This window comes from Varanus komodoensis, unplaced genomic scaffold, assembly GCF_004798865.1.
Source record: "Varanus komodoensis strain SLA01 unplaced genomic scaffold, ASM479886v1 scaffold198, whole genome shotgun sequence".
NCBI classification, from domain to species: Eukaryota; Metazoa; Chordata; class Lepidosauria; order Squamata; family Varanidae; genus Varanus; species Varanus komodoensis.
In genome coordinates this window covers 28,714-36,531 of record NW_025335565.1, presented here as the reverse complement: position 1 = coordinate 36,531, position 7,818 = coordinate 28,714, and positions in this window count along the sequence as shown.

Below are 7,818 nucleotides of genomic sequence, written 5' to 3'. Positions count from 1 at the left end.
TGGGACCTCGCTGCTGGAGGACACTGAGAGACCTCCCAACAATTCCATTTGCACAGAGGAGCCCATATTTGTTAAGGGCACCTCTACATCAGACCAATGCTTTATTCCTCGTCTAATGCAAACATTCACTCCGGAGGGTAGAAAAGTCAGCTGTAATAATTCTTAATAGAAGATTTCTCTTTGTAGTACAAATGCTCCACTTTAACACCTCACTTGGGGAAAGGGACTTGGAGCAAACAACTTCATCTCACCCAGAAAATATCTCAACTGAAGAAGGCATTTGCCAAGTTTGCCTGCTGGCCCATTTCCTTTCCCTACCAAGTGCTCTGCAACTTCTCCCAGCATCAGTTCTGGATGTTGTTGGTAGTCGCAAAGACATGCCCGACCCATCATGACCCCATGGACAACATTCCTCCAGGCTCTCCTGTCCTCTATCATCCCTCAGAGTCCACCGAAGCCCACACCCACCGCCCCAGTGACTCCATCTATCCACCTAATCTTCTGCTGCCCCCTCCTTCTTTTGCCATCTATCGTTCCCAGCCTTAGACTCTTCTCCAGGGAAGTCCTTCCTTCTCGTTAGGTGGCCAAAGTATTTGAGTTTCATCTTCAGTATCTAGCCTTCTAAGGAGCAGTCGGGGTTGATTTCCTTTAAGATTGACTGGTAGTTCTGGATGACACGCTCCCAATTCTGGTCTCTGCTGATGAGGGGGAAGACTAAGGGGGGAATGCTATCCCTCTATAAGTATCTCAAAGGCTGTCACAAAGAGGAAGGTCAAGTTCTCTTCTTGTGGATGCCAGAATGTAGGACATGGAATAATCAATCCAAGGTGTGACAACCCAGACTCAGGAAAAACTGCCTCACTGTCAGAGCAATACAACAGCGGAACCAGCTGCCTAGAGAGGTGGTGGGTTCCCCACACTAGAGTCCTTCAAAAAGAAAATGGATGGCCATCTGAGTGGGTTGGTGTAAATTGGTGTCCTGCAGCAGCAGGGGCTGGACCCAATGGCCTTCATGGCCCCTTCCAACTCTGCTATTCTATGATTCTTATTGGCAACATGTTAAAGGGATGGCTTTCCAGCTGAACAGCAGGGCAACTTCAGAGACCTGGTGCTTGGCTTTAACCCCGATTTGCAGGCTGCTGGTGCTTTTTTCTAAATACGGGCATGTGGGCACTGGCTGCACCAGCAATTGATTATTTTTGAGGAAAAGAATTCCACAACTTCTGTATGGTGCAGAAATGTTGGGGTGCACTGACCTCTCCATCCAAAAAGTATTTCAGGACTCCTTTTGGAGAGCTTTGTTAGATGCCCCTCAAAAGGGCAGAAGCAAAAGTCTTCTCGAAAAGAAAACTTGTTCATACTGCTCCTGCCCTCTACTGGTTGAAGTTCTCATCTATGGGGGGGACTTCCAGTTTGGGTCATGGCGGAGTGGCTGTGAATAGCGAAATCTCTAACTATCACACTGGTGTTTGTTTGACAGAAGCCCTGGGAGGCTTATCTAAGCCCTGTCGGGGTGAAGATAAATTGTCCGGGCACTTCTTCTAATTGTGCTTGGTGGCAGCTCCATATTTATTAGAAGAGATCTGGGCTTTTCTCAGTTGGACAACACAGGGGAGAGATAAGCTCCCTTCAAGCCATCAACAGCTGGACAATTAACATAATTAGCTGAAAGTTCATCGGACTGCTGGGTTAGCATTTTTATCTTGTTCTCTTCTATATTACTTTGGAAAGAGCAATACAGCTTCTAATTTGGCATAAAGAAGAAAGGAGGAGACCTTTGATGGAGGGAGGAATTCCTCCCCCCCCCACCACCACCACAGAGTTCTAAGTGGCAACTGATCCGGGGGAGACAAGAGGAAAAATTGAGGCTTGAGAGAAGGATCCTTTTTCTCTAACCTCCCCAAGGGTGAAGAATTAGAATAAATTATTTTGAAATGATGTGATAGAAGATAAAAACTACACTGATTGGCCATTGTCCCTCTCTTCTTCTTGGACTCTCGCCAAAAAAAAACAACTGGACCTTAGCCAAGTTGAAATTCGTCATTTTTTCCCACGCTGGACAAAGGAGGACTGTAAAGAATGCTTTCTGCTGCCACCCGGTGGCTATTTGGAGTATAGCAAGTATTTTTATCTTCTATATTTTTCCTTTTTTTTTTGCTGCTGACCATTATGGAAGAGGTAAAGTCGACACTTCTGGCAATACAGGAATCCTTAACAGCTTTGCAAATATCCCGAAAGGTGATGTTAATACAAGAAATCTTTTCAATTGAACAAAAAGAATGTTTTGATAAACTTGATTCTTCTTTTAAGGAGGCTTTGGTAGCTGTACAACCTAAACTTGAACAGAATACACAAAAAACACAACAAGCATATGGAAAATTTGAAACCATGGATAAAGAAATAAAATTAGTAAAACCAATAAACAAGCTATCATGGGATTCACTTGTTACATTAGAGAGAATCGATTTTGGCTATTAAAAGAAGGAACATTTTTTACTGGGAAGAACGAAGGATGGATGGATTCCGAATTAACTACATATTATGTTGTGGAAGAAGAAACAGTGAATACTGAGTTTCAGCAAGAAATACAGTCATACAACAAGTGCTACATTTACTGAAAACAAAGCAAGCAATAGTGGATATTGATTTGCAACAAGAAATACAGATATTGAAGAATAATGATTTACAACAAACACTACACCTATTGAAAACAAAGGAAGAGAAATGGGGCAGGGGTGTAAAGAAGAAATAAAAGAGAATTTGTTATCTCAAAAAGGAATGATGTAAATTGGTTGGCATGTTTATTGTGGTATGGAAAGGCTAAATTATATGATTCTTTTGTTCTTAAGTTACTATACTAGAAAATTAATAATGTTGGTGGAAGAAAACTTGTACTAAAAGGGTTTTTCTTTCTTTCTTTCTTCTTCTTACCCATGGAAGCTTCTCTATGTTTAAATGCATTGAATTCTGAAGAGATCATAAGATATGATCTAAACTGAGTTCAGAAATATAAGAACAGGGAGATGAGCTTTTCTTTTGTTGGTGACATAAGAGATAGATACAATTGAAATATGTTAAAGATCATAATGAGTGGGGCTTTTATAAGGAGCTAATAGTATTTGCTCCTTCATGGATCACTGCCTTGTCATGGCAAAAGGGCTGGCGTAGCTCAATGAAGCTATGAGCTATCCCGTGCAGGGTCACCCAAGATGGACAGGTCATAGCAGAGAGCTCTGACAAAACTTGATCCACTGGAGAAGGAAATGGCAACCCACTCCAGTATCTTTGCCATGAAAACCCCATGGACAGTACCAAAGGCAAAAAGATAGGATGCCGGAAGATAAGCCCTTCAGGTCGGAAGGTGTTCAATATGCTACTGGGGAAGAGAAGAGGGCTAGTACTAGTAGCGCCAGAAAGAATGAAGCGACTGGGTCAAAGCCGAAAGGACACTCAGTTGCTGATGAAAGGAGAGAGATGCTGCAAAGATCTATACTCTACAGAAACCAAGAATGTAAGATCCATGAATCAAGGCAAGCTGGATGTGGTCAAACAAGAAATGACAAGACTGAACATTGACATCTTGGGAATCAGTGAACTAAAAGGACAGGAATGGGTGAACTTAATTCAGATGACCATCAGGTATACTACTGTGGGCAAGAATCCCTCAGAAGAAATGGAGTAGCCTTCATAGTCAATAAAAGAGTAGGAAAAGCAGTACTGGGATACAATCTCCAAAATGACAGAATGATCTCAGTTCGAATCCAAGGCAAACCATTCAACATCACAATAATCCAAGTCTATGCCCCAACCATTGGTGCTGAAGAGGCTGAAGTTGACCAGTTCTACGAAGACCTACAACACCTTCTAGAATTAACACCCAAAAATGATGTCCATATCATCATGGGGGATTGGAATGCTAAAGCAGGAAGCCAAAAGATAACCAGAATAACAGGCAAGTTTGGCCTTGGAGTACAAAATGAAGCAGGGCACAGGCTGGTAGAATTGTGTCAAGAGAATATGATGGTCATAGCAAACACTCTTTTCCAACAACCCAAGAGACGACTCTACACATGGGCATCACCAGATGGTCAACAAAGAAATCAGATTGACTATGTGCTCTGCACCCAAAGATGGAGAAGCTCTATACAGACAGTAAAAACTAGACCAGGAGCTGATTGTGGCTCAGATCATAAGCCTAAATTGTGCAACGAGAAGCTCAAGTTGAAGAAAGTAGGGAAAAGCACTAGGCCACTCAGGTATGACCTAAATCATATCCCTGATGAATATACAGTAGAGGTGACAAATAGATTTAAGAAATTAGATCTGATAGACAGAGTGCCTGAAGAACTATGGACGGAGGTTCACAACATTGTACAAGAGGCAGCAACTCAAACCATCCCAAAGAAAAAGAATTGCAAGAGAGCAAAATGGCTGTCTGAGGAAGCTTTACAAATAGTTGAGGAAAGAAGGGAAGCGAAAGGCAAGGGAGAAAGAGAAAGATACAAACAATTGAATGCAGAATTCCAGAGAACAGCTGGAAGAGATAAGAATGCCTTCTTAAATAAACAGTGCAAAGAAATAGAAGAAAACAATAGAATGGGGAGGACCAGAGATCTCTTCAAGAAAATTGGAGATATGAAGGGAACATTTCATGCAAAGATGGTTAGATAAAGGACCAAAATGGCAGGGACCTAACAGAGGCAGAAGTGATTAAGAAGAGGTGGCAAGATTACACAGAAAAACTATACAAGAAAGAGCTTAACATCCCTGACAACCATGATGGGGTGGTCACTGATCTTGAGCCAGACATCCTGGAATGTGAAGTCAAATGGGTCTTAGGAAGTCTGAGCATCAACAAAGCTAGTGGAGGAGACAGTTTTCCAGCTGAGCTATTCAAAATCCAGAAAGACGATGCAGTAAAAGTGCTACACTCAATATGCCAGCAAATTTGGAAAACTCAACAGTGGCCACAGGATTGGAAAAGGTCAGTTTACATTCCAATCCCAAAGAAGGGCAATGCCAAAGAATGTTGAAACTACCGCACCATTGCACTCATTTCACATGCTAGCAAAGTGATGCTCAAAATCCTACAAGTTAGGCTCCAGCAGCATGTGGACCGAGAACTACCAGAAGTACAGGCAGGATTTCGAGGAGGGAGAAGAACTAGAGCTCAGATTGCCAACATACGCTGGATCATGGAGAAAGCTAGGGAGTTCCAGAAAAACAGCTACTTCTGCTTCATTGACTGTGCTAAAGCCTTTGATTGTGTGGATCACAACTAATTGTGGCAAGTTCTTAAAGAGATGGGAGCACCAGACCATCTTATTTGTCTCTTGAGAAACCTATATGCAGGTCAAGAAGCAACAGTGAGAACTGGACACGGAACCACTGATTGGTTCAAAATTGAGAAAGGAGTTCGGCAGGGCTGTATACTGTCGGCCTGCCTATTCAACTTATATGCAGAGCACATCATGAGAATGGTGGGGCTAGATGAATCACCAGTTGGAATTAAGATTGCTGGGAGAAATATCAGCAACTTCAGATATGCAGATGATACCACTCTCATGGCAGAAAGTGAAGAGGAACTAAAGAGCCTCTTGATGCGGGTGAAGGAGGAGAGCACAAAAGTTTGCTTGAAACTCAACATTAAGAAAACTAAGATCCTGGCATCCGGTCCTCTCACTTCCTGGCAAATAGATGGGGAAGAAATGGAGGTAGTGACAAATTTTATTTTCCTTGTCTCCAAGGTCACCGCAGATGGGGACTGCAGCCAAGAAATTAAAAGACGCTTGCCCCTGGGAAGGAAAGCTATGGCAAATCTAGACAGCATTTTAAAAAGCAGAGACATCACCCTGCCAACAAAAGTGCATATAGTCAAGGCTATGGTTTTCCCAGTTGCAATGTATGGCTGTGAAAGCTGGTCCCACCCGGTTTGTGGCATCTGGAAGCTTGACCAGCATTCCCTGTACCTCCTTGTCCAAGTTCTTGATACAAATCATAAAGAGGTCTGCGCCGGCCTCCCCAGACTGTGAAGGTGCCACTGAGAGGCACTCTCCGTGTCTGGTTGTGAAGCCAGCGAAGGACCCACCTGATCGTTCTTCCCTGCCACCCACCTTCAGCTATTTCCTGATCAGTAGGTCATGAAGTGCTTTGTCCAAATGTGTCCAAAATGTGGTGCACCTCCCACAGCCCAGAAAGGCCTGCTTTTCCACCTGAGTGGGTTCTTTGGTGTTTAGCATAATCCTCAAGATCGCTGAGGCTCTTGACACGCTGTGGGAATTTCCATTGACATCTCTCTGTATCAGTGCTTTCGTGCTTACGAAGACTTCTCCCATGTCTGCACCACAGTGCACATTCCTTGCATTCAATATGTTTTCTCCAATGCGGATTGGTCAATATTACGAGTAGTTTCCTCTGTCATTGAAGCTCTTTGGACTTTGTGACTTGCCATGGCTTTACACCAGTGTCATCAGTATCACGTTTAGCAAGGCTTTGACTTTAGTGGAATACAATCTGTTCATTTATCTGCCTTCTGTTGAGTATGGGTCCCTTCATGTACAGGAAGATTCTGCTCCAAAGCTATTTCCATGTTCCATGCATCTCTCTGTTTTCATTCCAGTCTGGGTTCTTTGATGTTTAGTAACACTTCTACTGTCAGCAAAGTCCTTTCCACATTCCTTGCATTTATATGGCCTATCCCTAGTGTGTGTTCTTTGATGCTTAGAAAGATTTCCACTGTCAGAGAAGCTCTTTCCACATTCCATACATTGATATGACCTCTCCCCGGTATGGGTTCTTTGGTGTTGCCTAAGGTGTTGACTCTGGCTGAAACTCTTTCCACATTCCATGCATTTATATGGCCTCTCCCCAGTGTGGGTTCTTTGATTTATACAAAGACTGCTGCAGTCAGTGAAGCTCTTTCCACCTTCCATGCACTTATATGGCTTCTCCTGAGTGTGGACTCTTTGAAGCTTTATAAGAATCTGATTTTCACCAAAATCCTTTCCACATTCCATGAATTTACATGGCCTGTTCCCAGTGTGGGTTCTTTGGTGTTGCCTAAGGTGTTGACTCTGACTGAAGCTCTTTCCACATTCCATACATTGATATGGCTTCTCCCCAGTGTGGGTTCTTTGATTTTTAGTACGACTTCCACTTTCAGGAAAGTACTTTCCATATTCCATGCATCTGTATGGCTTTTCCCCAGTGTGGGATCTTTGATGTTTCCTAAGTTGTTCACTCTGGGTGATGCTCCTTTCACATTCCATGCATTTGTATGGCTTCTCTCTGGTGTGGGTTCTTTGATGGTTTCTAAGATTTCCACTTTGACTGAAGCTTTCCCCACATTCAATGCATTTATATGGCCTCTCCCCAGTGTAAGTTCTTTGATGCAGAGCCATGTTTTCCCTTACACTGAAGCGTTTTCCACATTCCATGCACTGATTCGGCTGCTCTCCAGTGCGAACTCTTCCATCTTTACCAAGACTTCCACAAGCACTGAAGTGCTGCCTACTTTCCATGGTTCCAAATGGCTTCACCAGAGTGTGCTCTTTGGGTGCTCTACCATTTGCATTTTGTTCCATCTTTTAATAAAGAGAAAACCCTCAGACCCTTTCCCCTTCTCATTGTTTTGCCAATTTCTGGAATGAAGTGTTGTGATTTTCAGCACCTTGAGAAATACAGGATTGTTTCCTCATGTCAGTGGTTCCACTGTATCCTGTTTAGCTTTGGAAATCTCTCTCTTCTCTCTTTGATTATAATTTTTATAATCCTGCTATTCACCTGCTTGAGACAAAAGAGAAGATGAAAATCCTGTTA